This window comes from Stenella coeruleoalba (assembly GCF_951394435.1).
Source record: "Stenella coeruleoalba genome assembly, chromosome: 3".
Classification (NCBI taxonomy): domain Eukaryota; kingdom Metazoa; phylum Chordata; class Mammalia; order Artiodactyla; family Delphinidae; genus Stenella; species Stenella coeruleoalba.
The window spans coordinates 86911989-86931848 of NC_137148.1; the positions used below are offsets into that span (position 1 = coordinate 86911989).

The following is a 19860-nucleotide window of genomic DNA, read 5'->3' on the forward strand; positions in this document are numbered from 1 at the left end:
ATCACCAAGATAAGCAGAATACAAATTCTGTACCTAACCGTGTTTCCCAGCCCGTATTTCTGAGGATGGTAGCATACCAAACCCCTGAGAATTACAGAGTACCTTTTTTCTTTTTCCATTGTTCATACGCTAATTCATACTTCTGAAACTCAGATATTCAGATAACAAATAACCAAGTGTTGGAAGGAAAGTTACAAATTGTAGTCATATGTCACAGTCCAAGCAAATGGCAGCCAAATTTCCCAATATAAATTGCAGAACTCTCTCATGGTTTCACAAGATGTATTGAAAAGAAAAACAGTAAAAAGGAAATTCATTTTTTACTCAGCTAATGTAGTATATGGGTAAAGGGTTCATGTTTAAACTGTTACAGATGAGCGAGTTTTTCTAGAAATGCAATTTTAACAGAGCATAATACCACTGAGATATTAAAACTGAATTTAAAATTTTTAAGAATTAGGTTAACACCCTCAGAGCAAATCATGCTAATACCATATGCTTTAAATAATGTCACATTTTAAATAAATTACTTAGCTAGCAACAAGAAAACAGATTCAAAAAAAGACATAAGAAAAACAGAGCTGATCAAATAATCTTTAGGAACAAAATGACTTTTAACTAACTGAAACCTATAGGCTACAAATAAAAACGTTTTTATGTGGGTGATCCTTTCATATTTTTTATGACTTTTTTACTCTGACTATTGCTGCTAATTATTAATAAGTCCAAAGTTATCACTTTGAGAGTGAGACAGTAGTGATCAAACCATATTTTTCAGGTTAAACTTGTATGATTTATTGCTAAGAATGAATACAGTATTCAAGGCAAAAATCTTATTTGCTTTAAAAGCGACAGTTAATTATTGCTAATTTCTCATTATCCTTCCAACATATTTACATAAGAGAACCCAGAGTAAAGTACTAGTGAGAGACCACCTAAAAGACTGATGTGCGAAGCCAAGATATGCAGCCTGAGGCTTCTCTGAAGATGTGGGTGAACACAACAGTTTTGCCTTGGGCCAATTAAAGGGTATTTAATTGTAGGTAGGTGAGGTTTAAGACTTTCTTTCACCTCTGCCCCCTACTACAGCCCTACCTTCCAAGGTCAGAGATAGCTCCTGGCCCTGACACAACATGGGTCCCCAAACACTCCATTTCTCACCCACTGTAAGAACAAATCTTCCAGTAGCTCCCACTTAAATGCTACGTGTGTTCTGATCATTCAAGGATGTGGGTTTTGTCATTTGCATATGGTTTTGCCCTGATCTCAAGTTTAAAAAAAATAAAATGTATTTTGCCGCATTCTAATGTAGAAACTTGAAATGTTTCCAGAAGAAAAATAAATTTGTTCTGGCAAGCCATTTGGGGATTATTCGTTGGAATCTTTTGGCTGTAGTCAGAAATAAGTGAGCATCTATTCGTAGCAATCCTTATAACATTATCTCTGCTTGCCTTGTTATTATGCTTATAAGTGGTTTTGGAATCCGTGTTAGTCTTAAAAAAAAAAAAAAAGAAAAAAAAGATCTAAGATCTTTTTTACTTTTTTTTTCCCCTAAGTCAAGGAAAGCAAAGTTCCAAAAGTAACATATTTTCATAGAATGTAGGAGGGACGTGAAAAAAAAATCAAGTATAAGTCTTTGTGAAATATATTTGTGATCAGTTGAATTAGACCTCTTCCTAGGGTCCCAGTGACTATCAAAACAGATGTGTGATATCTGTGTCTGTCAGGTGTCTCTTTAAAGCCTTATGCGGTTGACTTGTCCTTAGTCAGCTCAGAGTCATTTAAAAAGTACTTTGAGAGCTAGCCATGAGAATTACAAATCATTTTTCAAACGTATGTACAGCCCTGCAAATTACAATGAGTTTACAGGTGCTGTCTTATTCTGTGTAACCTAGAGATGAAAGAGTTATCAAGGACACTGATGCTCATTGCTGCATTGATGAAATCCTCATGAATTCAAAACTCATGGCAATAATCTCTTTCATAGAAATAGATCTATGAAGTCGTCAAGCCGATGGCATCTGATTTCCTCCTAAATGAAGAGGCCTTGTGAAATAGTGTGAGGGCTCCAACAGCAGTGGGCAGCAAGTGCAGAAACAGAGGCAGCGATCCTCACTCCCTCAATTACCTGCCGAAACTTGGAGGGACGAAATGGGGTGGACATACTGCTGGTCATTTTCTTGTACCTCAGCTCACTTCAAGCTCATGGCCACCTGATAGAGTAGCATTCTCTTCTCTAATTTAAAGTTGAGGAAGCTTAAATACAAAAAGGTTAAGGGACTTTTCTAAGATCACCATGCTAACAAATGCCATAGCCAGATTCTCACTCAAAAAGGAACCAAGGGAATTACTTGGCAGTCCAAGTTGTTAGGGCTCTGTGCTCCCACTGCAGGGGGCACGGGTTTGATCCCTGGTTGGGGAACTAAGACCCTGCATGCAGAGCAGCCCAAAAGAAAAAGAGACACTTGCCCCTAATGCATCAAACATACGCGCGCGCACACACACACACACACACACACACACACACACACACACACACACACACACACACACACACACACACACACCCCTCTTGTGTAAAATCAACTCACCACCAGCTCATTCTTCCCACCTGCATATATTTTTCAGCATATATATTTCAGCCCCTATTCTGATACTGCGTTCTTCCTAATACTGTTCAAAGCTTTCCCAAGTGTTGATGTGAACACGATTTTCTCTGTAGGTGTTCCTTAACTCTGACCCTGGCATTGGCCACTAGGCTTGTATGCACTTCTCATTCTCTCTGTCCTCCCCTTCTGTCCGCTTTCCCTTTCCCTTGCAAGCACCACTGTTCATACTTCTGCCCCATGCTGATGCAGCTAAGCACTGTTAATGAAAATCCAGGAACCCAGCTGACCTGGTCTAATAAATTCTATATTGTCACACTGGCTTGCTTACTGCAAAGCAACATAACTACTCCTCCCTGACCACAGACAGGTCTCAGATCAATATCTCAGGTCTTGACCCCTCATCCTTTTTCTAATGACATGTTTTGTGTTGTCTACAAAATAACTCTCCTTGGTGATCTGCCAAGATCTGAAACTAATTATGACAAAGCTGAGCCCAGTGTCCTCTCCCTCAAACCCTTGCTCCATTTCAGCTTGTCTCCTATGGTCAGGGGGCACCATTACCCATCTAGGCACCCAGCAGTATAGATGTGGGGTCCTCTTCAGCCCCTCTGCATCCTGTCCCCAAGGTTCAGCACAAATTCTACCAATTTATCCTTCCTAGTTTGGGCTCATGTGTTCATACCTCCACCTCCTTGTTCCCACAGCTAAACTACAACCACTAGCATTAGTACTGAAAACCTATAAACGAATGTCTCTATTTCCAGATTCTCTGACCCCATCACACAGAACAACTGCTATTTCCTCACACTGAAAACCTCAATGTGATCATCAAAGACCCTTTGTCTTCTGGCTCCCTCCTGCTTCTCCAGCCTCGACTCATGCACTACTTTTTTTTTTTTCCTTTCATATCCCCTAACTTGACATGCTCTTCTTACCTCAGAGCCTTGGAACATTCTGTCACTTTTCCTGGAATGTTCTTTACCCAACACTAGCCAAAACCTACTCAGCAGCTTCCTCCAGCCTCCATTCTAATTGGATTTCCTTATCACACCCTGTACTTTTCTTCTGTTGCCCTTATCACGGTCTGTAAGTATCTATTTCTGAGTGAATGGATCCTTCCAATTGCTTCTCCAAGTAAAGGGAAGAGCATTCGCAAAAGATCAGAGAAGAGAAAGATGGTGGCCCATTTGTGACACTGGAAGGAATCCAGTATAACTGAGCATGGCACTAAATGAAGGTTGAAGAGGTGGATGAGGTGATATTCTAGAGCAGTCGTCTCGGTCCATGGTGAGAGGTTTGGTTATTAACCTACTAATAATGGAAAGACAATGAAGACTTCTAAGCAGAGGAGTAATATGATCAGACTTGCATCTATAGATCAGTCTAGGTAAAAGGTAAAAAATGAACTGGAGGAGACAAGAGTGATCACATAGAAACAGATTTGGAGGTTCCTGCAGATGGTTTAGACTAGGAACATGCTGTGAGGGTGGAGAAGGGTAGATAGTTAATAGAAGTACTTCTGCATTAAAACTGATTGATAGGCTTTATCCACTGACTGGAAGTAGGAGTGAGGGTGTAGGGGTGTCAAGAATGAGCCATACGTTTCTTCGTTAAACCTATGGATGGATGATAATGCCCCTCACTGAGAGAGTCAGTATGGAAGAGGAACGGGGTGCGGGGGAGGGAGAGGATATTGATGAGTTTTGTTTTAAATATGTTGCATTTAGGAATCTTCGGGAGAAGACAAGTAAATATATCGTAGGAAATTGGATCTACTGGGTTGCGTATGCAAATTTGAGAATATTCAACAAATAAGAAATGTTTGAAGACCTGATGTGGCCTAGAGATGTAGAAATGATGTAAAATGAGAAAGGATTGCCTGTGACATTCTCATTGCCTGTGTTGCCCCAAAACAATCTTTTTGCCGAGACTTATCCCTTCAAAACATTCCAAACCTTATTCAAAACTCACATTTTCCATGAAGCCTTCCCAGATTCACATTGCCTTTATCCTATCATTCTAATAACACTCATTACCCTTGAAAAAGTTATTGTTGGCTACATATATGTTTATGGGACTCTCCTCCCACCAATATTATGTTGCAAGCTCCTAGAGGACAGGCTTCTTGTTTCTTCTTTCATTAATTACATACATTATTCATTCAATTGGTATTTTTGACAAGCCAACTCTGTACCTGCAAGTAATATATACCTATTTGGACTTAATAAATTTTGAGTTTCCTCTTGTCACAGAGCAATTTTAGTAATTTATGTAAATATTTTTGTTTTGGCCGAATTATGTGTGTAACTGAGGAAGATATAATCATATGATTTAGTCAAAATAAAGGGTTGGAATTATAGCTAGCCAACACATTAACCAGTAGAACATTAAGGCAAAAATGCTATCAGAACATAAAGCCAGCCAGTGTCTTCCAGTACCATTTCCAATTCCATTCCATTGGCATGATTAGGTGCTTTGAAGTGTCATTTATAGCCCTGTCTCTGATCCTGCATAATTTGGCCTACACAGACAGTTCCCCGTCCATATAGGCTTCCCTAGGAATTGACAACTGTCAAAAAGCATTACTGACAAAGTGAGGTTGAGCACCCTCATCAGCTGGTCACTACAGCAGTGCCCACTGGTGGCTTGCCAGAGAGAGAGCTCTGGGGCTACTGATGGCATTCCACCAGGTCAGTCTTCCACCAAAGCCATTGAGTTCCAGTTCATTTTCTCAGATTTCCCCTGAACTGGATAGTTGGAGATAGCAAAAGGAAAGATGGGTACCTCTAAAAGTTTTTGATCAGATTTTTACATAACTCGACATCGAGTCAATTAATGATGCTTTCTTTCTGACTGGCACATTGCAGGTTTTCAAAATTATTTGTTGAATGGTTCAAAGAATGAAATTAACATGAATTGAGTACATAAATATATGGTAGGCAGTGCACTATGTGTTTGGGCCTTTTTTTTTTTTAAACAATACCAGGATATTTTTTCATCAGTATGCTAAAGGTGAGGAAACCAGAATTCAAAGAAGTTGGTTAATCTGCTCAAAGTCAGATGGCTAGTAAGTAACAAAGTGAGAATTTGAACACAAATAAATAATTTTTCTCCAAGTAAGATTTTCTATATTGGCAAGGTGAGGTTATTGCTCCAAACATTAGAAAAATATACTGATTAAGAGAACATCAATGGCTGGAAGGGTAGAAGGCTCTCACACTCCCACCTTTGAGCTACTCAGCATTGATCAGTGTAGCTGCACATCATGGGCGGGTCTTCAGCAGCCTACATTATACTACAGGCACAGTTTCTTTGAACTCCTCCCCCTGTATAGAACAGATGATGTTTTATACAAATATATATATGAAGCTAACCAGTTGAATAAAACTGTATAGTCAGCCCAGATTACTAAATCAGATATCAGTTTTCCCTCTGTTTCAAGTGAGTCACATCCTGCAAGTTCAGGGTCAACCTTATATGTATGCACAGTAAGCAGTTTCATCTCCTAGGCTGGCTTTAATTCAAGAGGAATGTCCTAAACATTTTCTTCTATCAGAAGTTCTACTATAAGTGCTTTATGCCCAGGTATTCTTACAAACCAAGATGTCTCCATAGGGGAACTATTACATTAAATTTCTAGCTAATTAAAATGAATGGATTTTTGGAATCACTTCCTGTGAGTTATAGAAGGAACATAGCACACCCATCACCTGGATTATGGTGTCTTGGTTAAGAATACAGAATAAATAGGCCCATATCCAAGTGCCACTCTCCATTGCATACTAGTGCTGTGGATTTGAAAGTTACTTAGTCTTCATTTTCTCCCTTGTACAATTAGTAAAACTACTAACCTTACATTCTTGTAAGTATTAAATGATGACAATTATTGTTTCATTACAACTTATGGCTAAATCTATTTAAACTTCCCCTCATGCACAGTGAAAAGTGGAACCCATTTCATAATGATACGTGATGCATTTATTTTAGGAAGAAAAATCTATTAACAGTAGGAATCAGTGATATAAAAAGGTAAAGAAAAATGCAAGCATCCCTTCATCTCAGCAAATGAGTTGTAATTTGTGTGTATGTGTGGTGATAATAATAAGTATTACAATACAGTGGTCTGTATTCTGAATTAATAATGTCAGGATTTTACACAGATAACACTTCTAGTGGTTTTAATGATATGAACATTCTTATATTACAACGTTGCTGTAGACACTTTTCAAGTCTTTAATACCAGACTCTTCACTTCTGTATTCGTTTCCTAGGGCTGTTGTAACAAATTACCGTGAACTGTGTGGCTTAAAACAACAGAAATTTATTCTCTTACAGTTCTGGGGGCGAGGAATCCAAAGTCAAGGTGCCAGCAGGCCCACACGCTCTCTAGATGCCCTGGTAGGGAATCCTTCCTTGCCTCTTTCAGCTTCTTGTGGCTGTCAGCAATCCTTGAGGATATATCACTCCAATCTCTGCTCCGTTTTCACATAGACTTACCTGTGTGTCTGTGTCTTCTTTTCTGTCTCTTATAAGGACATTTGTCATTGGACTTGGGGCCTACCTGGATAACCCAGGATGATCTCACCTCTAGAGTCTTAATTACATTGCAAAGACCTTAATTACATTCTTCACAGGTTCTGAGAATTAGGACATGGATGTACCTCTTCAGGGCTACCATTCAACCGACTGTAACCAATAACAAATTATTACAATCTTGTAATTTTAATAATAATAAATTATAAAAAGTAGTAGCTCTTACATATTAAGTAAGCCTATATTCATTCTTTCATCTATTTAACACTGACCAAATGCCCTTTTCCTGCAGGCAGTATTTTAGGCAGTGGATGTTCATGGTGAATCAAGCAGCTGTGATCCATGCTGCCTTCATGGAAGTTATAGACTAGTCTGAGAGACATTCAGTTAACAACTAAATGTATACTTAATATATTGTGGCTACTCATATGGGAAAAAGAGCAAGGTCCTATAAAAAGGACAGCTCTAGGCAGAGTATTCCAGGAAGGCTGCTTTTATGGAAGATTTAAGCTAAGACTTTGGAATATGAAGGACCCAGGCACACCAAGAACTAGGGAACAAGGGAATTTGCAGAAGGAACAATTTAGGCAAGGGCCCTGAAGCAGTAAAGGTTGAGGCAGTTTCTGGGAACTAAACAGACAGCAGTGTTGGAGAGTGAGTGAGTAAGTATAAGGGAGAAGGAAATATATTCAGAGGGGTAGACAGGGACCAGAGCATGCATAGCCTCATGGGTAATGGTAAGGAATCAGGTTTTATTCTTAGAGACATAGGAAACTTTTGAAGTAGAAATTTGGATTTTTAAAGATGACTCTGCCTGCCAGGTTGAGAATAGACAGGGCAAGAGTGGAAACAGTGCAGTAGTCCGGACTGGAGGCAATGGTGACTTGGGCAAGGGTAGTAGAGGTAGATGAGAGAAGAAGGTAGGTTGGAGTAACATTTACAAAGCAAAATACATAAACTTGATGAAGGATTTATATGGTGATAAGGGAGAAGACTGTATCAGTTCCAGGTATCTGGCTTGTACAACTGGATAAATTCTGAAAGCATATAGTGATATGCGGAGAGCTGTAAAAGGCATACGATTATGCAGTAAGGAGTCATTTAATGAGTAATTAGTACACACATACACTTAGCGAGACATTTAATTTCATGTGTCAACTTGGCTAAGTCCTAGTATCCAGATATTTGGTCAACACCAGTCTGGATGTTGTCTGGAGGGTATTTTTCAGATGAGATTAACATTTAAATCAGTAGACTTTGAACAAAGCAGACTGCTCTACACAATGTAAGTGGGCCTCATCCAATCAGCTGAAAGCCTTAAGATAAAGAGACTGAGATCTCTGAGAAGAGAGAATTCTGCCTCCAAGCTGCCTTCAGACTCAACACGCAACATTGATGCTTCCCTGAGTCTCCAGTCTGCCAAACTACCCTGTAAATATTGGACTAGACAAGCCCCCACAATCAAATGGAACAACTTTTTAAAATCTCCTTTTCTCTCTCTCTCTAGACATAGACATAGACATATAGATTCATCTGTTTCTCTGGAGAACCTTGAAAACTACATATAATAATGATATAATTTTGTAAAACAAAATATATTTGCATATGTCCATGTAAACAAAACTTGCAGAAAATATACCAAATGTTAGAGTTTTGAAAGCTTTATGACTAGAGTGCCTGTGAGACATCCAAATGGAAATGTCAAGTAGAGAACTGAATATGCAAGTCAGGAACTCAGAAAACAGGGCTGAGCTGGAGCTATCTAGTTGTGATTTGTCAGCACAGGAATACATTTTAAAGCATGGGAATGGATGAGACATTTAACGAGTGAGAAATTTCCAGAAATTATTCTAATTATTTTGTATATCTTATTTCAGAAAAACGTAATTCAAAAAGAGTCATGTACAACAATGTTCATTGCAGCTCTATTTACAATAGCCAGGACATGGAAACAACCTAAGTGTCCATCAACAGATGAATGGATGAAGATGTGGCACATATATACAATGGAATATTACTCAGCCATAAAAAGAAACGAAATTGAGTTATTTGTAGTGAGGTGGATGGACCTAGAGTCTGTCATACAGAGTGAAGTAAGTCAGAAAGAGAAAAACAAATACCGTATGCTAACACATATATATGGAATCTAAAAAAAAAAAAAAAAAAATTGTCATGAAGAGCCTAGGGGCAAGACGGGAATAAAGACACAGACCTACTAGAGAATGGACTTGAGGATACAGGGAGGGGAAAGGGTAAGCTGGGACAAAGTGAGAGAGTGGCATGGACATATATACACTACCAAACGTAAAATAGCTAGTGGGAAGCAGCCGCATAGCACAGGGAGATCAGCTCGGTACTTTGTGACCACCTAGAGGGGTGGGATAGAGAGGGTGGGAGGGAGGGAGATACAAAAGTGAAGAGATATGGGGACATACGTATATGTATAACTGATTCACTTTGTTATAAAGCAGAAACTAACACACCATTGTAAAGCAATTATACTCCAATAAAGATGTTAAAAAAAAAAAACTTGCAGCAACGCTATAAAATAGGCATTATAATCCACAATTTACAGATGTGGAATTGAGACTCAGAAATTGTTTTGCCTGGAGTCACACAGGTAAAATTCAAATTCAAGTTAAGTAAAACAGTAAAACTTTTCGGAAACTAATTTCTAAACACATAGAAATAGCTTAAGTTATCTTAATGCCATTTAACAAGTAATTCCACTTCTAAAATCTACCCTAAGGAAATAAACAGAGGGGAAGATAAAGATGCTTTGCATAGGAATGGTCATTACAGATTACTCATAACCTTGGAGATCTGGAATAAACTAAATATCCAAAAGTATGTGAATAGTTAAATAAATTATTATGTATTCACCTAGTGTTTATTATGTAATCATTATATTCAAAAATATTTTAAATATTTAAAAATATTTTAAATATTTAAAATATTTAAAAATATTTTAAATCATTATATTCAAAAATCATTATATTCAAAAATATTTTAAAACATTAGAAAATGCTTTAAATGTAATATTAGCTGAAAAAATACATACACAGTAATAATCGAATATATTTGTATATTAGCAGGTAAAGAAGATTTGTAGAAAATACAGCAAATATTGAGTGCTTACTTCTATGCTGTAGGATTGTGGGTAATTTTTATATTTTTCTTTTTTTTTTTTTTTTTTTGCGGTACGTGGCCCTCTCACTGTTGTGGCCTCTCCCATTGCGGAGCACAGGCTCCGGACACGCAGGCTCAGCGACCATGGCTCACGGGCCTAGCTGCTCCGCGGCATGTGGGATCTTCCTGGACTGGGGCACGAACCCGCGTCCCCTGCATCGGCAGGTGGACTCTCAACCACTGCGCCACCAGGGAAGCCCTATATTCTTCATATTTTTAACTACTTTCCAGATTTTTCTACAATGAATATATATTACTTTGTACTCAGAAAAAAATCCTTTGTTTCATTTTTAATAAACACTGAATTTCAAAATCCAGGAGCAAAAACTATAAAGCTTCTATTCTCTAAAAAAGCAAGCCATTTAATATGTTAGCTTCAGCCATAGCATATATTTATATTTTTATTAAAAATTTTAATGAGTTTAAAAATACTGATTTTCCAGAGAGTTTTAAGAATTAATGTTTATATTGTGCTTAGGATCATTGGATAAAAGGTGCTACATAAATACAATGTATTGTTATTAAGTGTTATTAAAGTAAATTGAAGACAAAGCATGCAATAAAAATTTCCCTGTGGCAAAAATCTGAGGTCCATATATGGTTCCATAGTGTTTAAATCACATTTAACTGTGAAAGTACCAACATTAACATGAAAATGTTTTCTCTGCGGTCTGGAGTCAGCAATAAATATGTACTGTGTAGCATTCCATTTTTAATTATATATCATATTTCATAGTAGATATTGAAACTGTAGACCACAAGATTTTATATCACTTACTAGGGTGCCAGAATTACAAAAATGAAAAAAAAATTTTTTTCATAGAACTCACACAGCTGAAGTTTCACTTGGTAACAGTAATATTAAGGGCATATTGATTGAAATGGAATTTTTAAATCTAAAACTACCATCAGACCTTCCAGGTATACAATCATATTTTCAGTCAGTTCCTGATTGTTCACATTAGAAGTGAGTAATAGAGAGCATTTGTCAACCTGGTTCACAGAACTTCTCTGACTTACAATAATCAAGAGATTAGTTAGTGAAATACAAGTGAAGAGAAAAAGAAGGGTATGCACAGAGATTATATCTGTATAAGTAATAGAGAGGATCAGGGAGGAAGAGGGGAAAAGCTAACCAGGTTGGAGATGGAAAGGGAGTTTCAAATTTGTGACATGGGATGTTCAATAACAGTTCAAGGTAGCAAGAGAACTGGAGAATTTAGGAAGGCTTTTTTAGAAACCTAATAAAGGGATCCTTTTTATGTGATATGAAGGAGGTAGGTAGACATTGGAATTCGTTTTGTTTGTTTGGGTTTTTTTGGCCGAACCTCACAGCATGCAGGATCTTAGTTCCCCCAGCAGGGATCGAACGTGTGCCCCCTGCAGTGGAAGCTTGGAGCCTTAACCACTGGACCGCCAGGGAAGTCCATGGAATTCATTTTTAATTGTATTTGTTGGCTGTACACTTTTCTTTGAATATGATTCTCTGTGGAAATTGTGCTACTTGGGGCTCCCAGATTCACTTGGGTTACAAAGGAATGCAATCTACTAAAACCAGAAGAATTATAAGCTTAATCACTGTAGTTAAATGTATATAGTAAAGATCCTTTCCCTTTTTATTACACAAGTCAAAGGAAAATAGTGCTGTGTTTTAAAACCTTATTTCCAGAATCAGTTTACAAAACCATATTTGCCAAATTGAATTCTTAGATTTCGTCAACCTTGGGAAAACAAAGATCAGGTTAGGCAGCCATTTTTCACATCATGTGAACTGTCCTTCAACATGTAAAAAACCTTCAATAATGCATATTTTCTTTGATGTTTATCAATTGCCTAAACTGAATTTACCCTCTTTAAAATTAATAAAACAATGTTAATTATATAAGCCAGAAGACAATTTTTAAAAGCAGCAAATTAAGTGTCTTCAGACATGATGAGGTTAAGACAGGAGTTCTAAACTTTAAAATGCATTAGAATCATCTGGACAGTTTATTTCAAATGTAGAGTCCAAGATTCAGTACTGCTGTGAAGATTCTGAATCAGAAGGTCTGATGTGGAACCTAGTAACCTTGCCAAGTGATCCTCAAGCAGGAGACTCAAAAATCACAGTCTGAGAAACACTGAGTTAAAGTTTAATTCTGAATAATTGGAGAAAATTTGGGATACACAAAGCCATATATGATATTTTCCAGAAATTTTTGCATACATAATGTCCTAAAGTGTTACTAATTGTAAGCCAATTTTAAATCCACATACACAACTTTAGAACCACAAAAAATTTCCATGCAAACTTTGGTCAGCCCATTCTTAAACTTGGCTGTGCATTTTTAACTTCAGAAACCAATTTCCATGTGAACTGTTTTTACAGCACATTTTTACTATGGTATGGTAAATTATTGGCATAGTGTTGAATAATAAAAGTGAGGTTATAAAAAAATAGTTATTTACACTAGAAAAGTTGAAACTCATTTTCCTTTGCCTTTTCAACATTTTCTCATTGGTTTTGTCCATATGCATAAAGCTAAATGGAAATTTACATAATTATGCTGTGAATCTGAGTAATGGACCGTTGAATCTGAGTAAGAAAACCTCAGATTTTCCTTAACAACATCTTTTCCTTCTAAATTATCTGGGTAATTAATTTGATTCTCCAATTTACATAACCTAAATACAAATAACCATTATATTCATCACTGACTGGACCTATGTGTTACAGAAAAATAATAACAATCATAAAGTGCTGTCAAAAACTAACCACAGCTTATCTACATATGCATCAGAATAGTTCAACTGGAATTCAGAAATTTAGATCTCAAAGCACTGGATAAACATTTTTATAGAAAAGTATTGCATAGGTCACTCTTCTATTAATATGTCCAAATGTTTGGTCATATTTCAATTGGAAAACATGAACACCAAGCTCTGAGCACTTCCCAGACTGGAATCTGGTTCTATTCACTGCTGTATCTCAGCACCTAGAATAGTTCTGACAAGTGGTAGGAGCTCTATATGAATTTGTAAGAAAGTAAACTATGTTGATAAATTTTTGTAGGTCAAAAATTTTTGTAAATCAAGGTCAAAGATTGTGTAAATTTTTGTAAATCAAGGTCAAAGATTGTGTTTGGGAGAGTCAAGTAGATTTACTCTTCTATGTATAAGAGAATGCCTATCAGTGGTCTGTGTACAGAAGATATCAAGTCATGTCAAGATGTCATGTAATGTTTATAGTCACCAAAGTAGTTCAGGGTATGGTTTTGTTCAGTTGTCTTTTTGCTTTCATTGATGAGGTGAACTGGAGCAGGTTGATAATAATTTGAAAGCATCACAGTAAACTCTCAGCAGTGTAACAGTCAAATCTATGAATGAATTAGCCCCTTTGTGCATTACTCACAGAGGATATATGACCTCTCAGTTCTGTTGACTTAGTCTATGTATAACCTCTGCTGGATTTTAGAACATTTATTTCTGTTTCTCCTAGGGTCAGACATTTCATAAAGCCATGGAAGCCAAAACACATCATTACCTGCCAATATGCTCCTTAAGGGAGATGTGAGTCAGACCATGGATGAGCTTAGAAAGAGATAAGGTGAGCTCCAGATGTTGTGAATCAGTCAGAACCAATCCAGCATCTCTCTCGAGCATGGAATCAGTAACAGGAAAGACTTTGGCAAGTGATAAAACAGGATGGGAAGCTGGGGAGTTTTCCAAATCAGATATTCAGAATGTTTTTATCATTTGAATGGAAATGGTATAAAGTCCCAACACATCAAACACCTGGATTAAATAGAATACAGAAATATAGAGCAAAACAATATATAAGTTATTTGTAACTTGCCATTCTTGCATTATCCTAGCAATGTTCCCCTCTATTAGCATAAATAATTCAAACTTTCAAAAATTACCTGTGCCCCCATAATTCAAATTGTAAAATAACTGACTATATTATGCAATGTTTAAAAATTGAGCTATGCTTGAAATTTTTTAATTGTACTGCTATGTATTTAGACAAACTGAATATATATTTGGAAGAACATTGTTGGATTCGAGTTAATTAATCTTCTATATTTATTAGTAATCATGTTAGTTTGGTGAAATGTCTAATATAATTTTAACCACACACACTTTATCAGATGATCACATTGTGCTTCCTGTGAAAGTTTGATATCAACAAAAATTTTATTTTTCTCTTTAAAAAATATTTTTTGGAACTTCATTAAAATTGAACTACTAAGTCATGCATTGACAACTCTCAGCTGCAATCCAAACATACAAAAATGTTAGATAAAATATAATAAAAGAAAGGTGAAAATTACAGCTCAGCTCAAAATAAGGCGGTCATCTCTATGGACCAGAAGCACAGAGACATCAGTAGAGCAGAAGGAGCAGTTGTGCAGGGTTCTGTGTCTAGAAACAGGCAGGGGCAGCCAGGAACTTGATACCTGCAGAATAATGGGACTGAGTCCGTATGGATGTGGGGGTTGAAGCCTGTCTCTCTACTTGAAAACAGAGCCAATATAGGTTTTTCATGCTGAAGAAAGGAAGCTGAAAAGAGCTGCAACTGAATAATTTCTGAGTTTGTAGCTTATATAAAATGCCATGCCTATTATGGGCTGAAATGTGTTCTCCCAAAATTTGTATGTTGAAGGTCTAACCCCCAGGACCTCAGAATATGTTTGGAGATCTTTTAAGAAGTAATTAAGGTTGAATGAGATCATTGGGGTTGGTGCTATCCAACATGACTGTTGTCTTTATAAGAAGAGATTAGGACACAGACACACAGTCACAGAGGAAAGACTATCATGTGAAGCCATTTGAAGATGATGGCCAGCTACAAGTCAAGAAGAGAGGTCTTCAGAAAACCTATCCTGCTGACACCTTGATCTTGGACTTCCTGCCTCCAGAACTGTGAGGAAATGAAATTTCTGTTGTTTAAGTCACCTAGTCTGTGGTTCTTTGTTATGGCAGCCCTAGCAAACTAATATAATGCCTGTGGAGGCAGAATGATGCAAACACAGCCTCACAGTCAGGCTCCAGCCAAGCTGCCCATTAGTCAGCTACTGAATGTGTACTAGCCCTAGTACTACATAGTTGGGGAAAATGCGTTCCTAGGAAGCTGGTTGGATGTAACCACGAAATCACTGGACAGGGATAGGTATGTCCAGAAAGAAGGGAGGGGATGGACCTCCCTTTCAAGATGAGTCTGCACACCAAAACTGCAAAACACGTAGCAAAAAATAATACCAAAAATGAAGCCAACCAAATCACCAATTGGAAGATGGATTTACTCAATACCAAATTAAAATAATAAAGTAATCTGAAAATAATTTTAAAATAGGGATATTTTAGAAACCTCAAAGAGATAAAAGAACACTCTCCATAAAAATAAAAAATTAAAAAACCAAGAAACTCTGAAAAAGAACAAAAAGATATAAAAAACAAAAATTCCTAGAAATAAAAATTATAGTTATTAAAATAGTAAATTCAATATATTTGTTATAATCTAGACTAGAAAGCTCCAAAAAAAGTGAATTACAGGATAGTGTTGAGGAATTCACCCTGAATGTGACAAAGCAAGAAAAAGGGCAGTTACTCCCTATGGAGCATAAATTGAGAATCTAAACAATCATCTGATGGGAGTTCCACAGGATAAGAGAGATCATGGTAGAGAGAGAGCATTCAAAGATAGAATAACTGAGCATTTTCCTTAATTAAATCAATCTGGAGCCCATTAAAATCATCAGTTTTAAAAAGTATGAATTATGAAATTTTCTTTCCAAGGACAAAATACAGGATTTCCTGCTTTTTCACTGTGGACTTAATAAGGAAGTTAAAGTCTATGAAAAGGTACAGACCTTGGGAAATATACTAACATCAAACAATCATACCCTGGTAGGTGGGAGTTTCCTCTTAAGAAAATGGATACGCTTACCCTATCAGTCATCAGGGATAATGGTAGAATCCTAGGGCAGAAAATAAGGCAGGTCTTGGTGCTGGTGGAGGAAGAACTTCTTCCTGCGTTGGAATCTAGAAATGCATTCATTTGCTAAGGCTGCCATAACCAAGTACCGTAGACTGGGTGGCTTAAACAACAGAAATTTATTTCCTCAAAGTTCTTGTAGCCAGAAGTCCAAGATCAACATGTTAGCTGGGTTGGTTTCTCCTGAGGCCTCTCTCCTTGGCTTATAGATATCCATCTTCTCCCTTCGTCTTCACATGGTCTTCCTCCATGTATATCTGTGTTCCAATATGCTCTTCTTGTAAGGATACCAGTCATATTGGTTTAGGACCCACCCAGATGACCTTATTTTATCTTAAGTACCTCTTTAAAGGTCCTTTCTCCAATTACAAGCATATTCTGAGGTACTGGGGTCAGGGCTTCAGTGTATTAATTTGTTGAGGCGGGGGTACACAATCTAGCCCATAACATTGGCTTTATCTTCAAATGGCAGAATTATCCAAAAACAGGCTCTAGCCATGTCAACAGAATTTTCTAGTAGTGACAGCAGCAAGGAGGTGCTGGAGGAAGCAGATGAGAGTGGGGAGGGGGCTGTCCAAAATGTAGCAGCGGCAGAGACCTGGCCCAAGAGTACATCAGAGCTCCTTTGGAGAGGCCTAACTCACAAACTTGCTTAAGCTGCTCCGTAGAAAAATTTTGGAAGAGAGTGACTAAGGAACATTTGAATCTCCTGTTTGAATAGATGGAAGCTCAAATTGAACACCAAAGAAAATGTGACTTTTTTTAAATCCCAAAATGGGGAAGTGAAGCATGCCAATCATCATCTCAGAATGTGAATGCAACTTTTACTGCTAAAGGAGAAAAAAAGTGAGAGGTGGAGAAGCTGAGAGGGCAACTGAGAAAAGGGGGGTTCAAGAGATGTAGCCTTACTACTTACTGAACAGTGCTTAGCAGATCTGTGCAGCAGACTCTGCTTGTGTGTGAGGGTAACCTACTGAATTAGGTATGCAAGAGGAATGTTAAAAACAAGTGTTTGTTTAGCACAGTTCCTATATCGTATTTTCAAAATTCCATGTAACTTTTAAGAATTTAAAAATAAACATAAGCAAAAGGAACATGGAAAGATTCTATGTAGGGCCTTAATCCTTAGGTAAATTTAACCACGAGGAGTTAAATTTGTGCACAAAGCTGCTCCCCGATAACTCATCAGTACCCTTGAGTCAAGTGTACAGAGGCAGCCAATGAAGAAGAGGCTCAAATATTTATTCATTTGTTCATTAAGGAAATAGCAATGAATATACAATAGCAAATGAGAGAGAGAAGGTCCTTTCTCTCACAGTATTTCTATTTGTGCCAAATGAGAATAGTCCATGGAGGGTAAACCCTTCGTAAACAGAGGACTATTTACAAAATCATGGGCAGAGTGAAGGAAACTATAAGCAATCGTGTAGTACTCTGGGTCCAATAACACATGACTTTTACCACCATAAATTTTAAAGGGTAGGTAAAGAGAAAGATAATAGAACGAAGAAGGAAAGAACCCTTTGGAGAGGGCCACCCTGACCTAAGCTGTGATTTTTGGTCAAGGTGTGAAGTCAGCCCAAGGGGATAGTCAGGGAGGGAACTAGAGGAATAAAAACTCCCATTCTATTTCCTGCTTCCCTGTGTCTCCTGCCAGGGCACCCCATTGACCAGATCCAACCAGAGGCAGAAGACAAGGGAGCCACTCGTGGAGCCCAGGCAGGTCAGCCTCCAGGGCTGCAAGCGGGGTGAAGTAGAGTGGAGACTTGATCTGGAGGGGGTAATAGAAGACGTCTGACCTGGCATGTCTATCTTTACATTCCATCTGCTTGAGTCCAGTGCACAGAGGAACTCACTCCCTTTTACACACGCCATGTTGGACCCCACCTCAATAAATGGGCTTTCCAAATATCTGATGTTTTATAGTAATGGCAAGGAACATGCTCAAGGAATTTGGACACTCGTAAATGAGATCAACACTTACAAATTTAAAAGCATTTGCTTAAAACACTCCCAAAATGTCGCTATGAAAGGCTGGGAGTTCTTTCTGGCAAGGATTGGTGATAGCAACAGCTTCATCAGGGGTGGCTTGCACAACCTGTGCCTGGGTAAGAAGACTTCAAAAACCTAGATACCGAGTTGAAATGTAGGGTCCTGGTAGAAAAGAAATCCTTTAGAAATTATCAAGGCCAGTAAAATGAACCAATATAGTTTTTGTATCATTTCTGCAAGCATCTAAAGAAAACATGCCAATGTCAACATCTCTCCCACCACCACCTATCTTCCTGTTGTCCCAACGTTGTCTGCCCTTGTTTTGAGCCAGTAACTGAAAATTTTGAGTATCCATCCTTTCCCCCTATATATTTTCAATATATTGAATATCCTTTCATCCATGAGCCTCAAAGTATTTTATAAACATTAATTTTCCCAACAAATATGTGAGGTTAAAGCATAACTATCCCTTTCCTTCCAATTGTTTAAATATAAGAAACACAGAAACGATTAGAAACCACACCTCTGGTCTCACAGCAAGTCTATTGCAGAATGAGATTCAACTTGCCTGGTCACCAGCAGTCTTCAGTTCTTATACCACTGGACAAAATATGTTAGTCTTTTATTTTTCATTACCCTACCCCAGTAATTGAGGTGTCTCCTAAGGAAACTAATGATTGCAGAGCATGTGACATGTTTCAGGTACTGTACTTTAAATCACTGATTCTTCATGTTTCACATTCAGAGCATCTGGGGGGCTTTAAAAAAATCCTGATGCCCAGGCTGCACCCAATGCTAATTAAATCAGAAACTTTGGGGTGGGGCCCAGATATCAGTATTATTTTTTTAACTTCCCAGGTGATTCCAATGTGCAGTGAAATTTGAGAACCAGTGCTTGAAAATCCTTACCACTTAAAGTGTGCTATGCAACCAACAGCGTCAACATTATCTGGGAGCTTCCTGGACATGCAGAATTTCATGTGCCACCCAGGCCTAGTCAAACAGTGTTCACCTTAGCAAGCTCCCAGGTGGCTAACAGGCACACTGGAGTTGGAAAAAACGCTGCTTCAAATAGTTTAATAATCTAATGATGTCAGTAACATGGTCCTCATTTTATAAATGAAGAAACATGTTCAAAAAGGTCAAATAATATACAGATTCTAACACAGGGCTGATTGACTTAAAAGTTCATGATGCATTTTGGAGTATTCCAGTTTAACACTGGAGGAGGGTTTTTTTTTTTTTGAAAAGCTGATGAAAGCTTTGAAATCTCACCCAAGAATTAATGCCCCCCAAAAATGTTTGGCAATAAACTTTGAAAAGTTTATTGCCCTCTGTGCAAGTTTGCAGGTCCAAGGACCATAAGTTGTGAGTACCACCACTCCCTTCCATCACCCCTCCCATGACTCCATGATCTATATGATGTGAATATGTAATTTCTTTTCAATATAAAAGTTGATCTGTAAAGAAAATAAGCTTTATCTTAGATGAATACACACACACACACACACACACACACACACACACACACACACACACACACACACACACACACACACA

The 19860-nt window shown here is 37.7% G+C and overlaps 1 long non-coding RNA gene across 4 annotated transcripts in view; it reads left to right on the forward strand.

Moving 5' to 3' along the window:
* Nucleotides 1–19860, forward strand: part of LOC307184308 — a 224182-nt gene that overhangs the window by 163311 nt on the left and 41011 nt on the right. For 2 of the 4 annotated variants that reach the window (XR_013827693.1, XR_013827695.1), the window contains exon 5: nt 13810–13917. The exons of 1 other annotated variant lie outside the window; for it this stretch is intronic. This is a non-coding gene — a long non-coding RNA (uncharacterized lncRNA). Of the gene's footprint in view, nt 1–13809; nt 13918–17965; nt 18394–19860 lie in introns of those variants that run through there. One more of the 4 variants, XR_013827696.1, reaches the window with a different exon arrangement.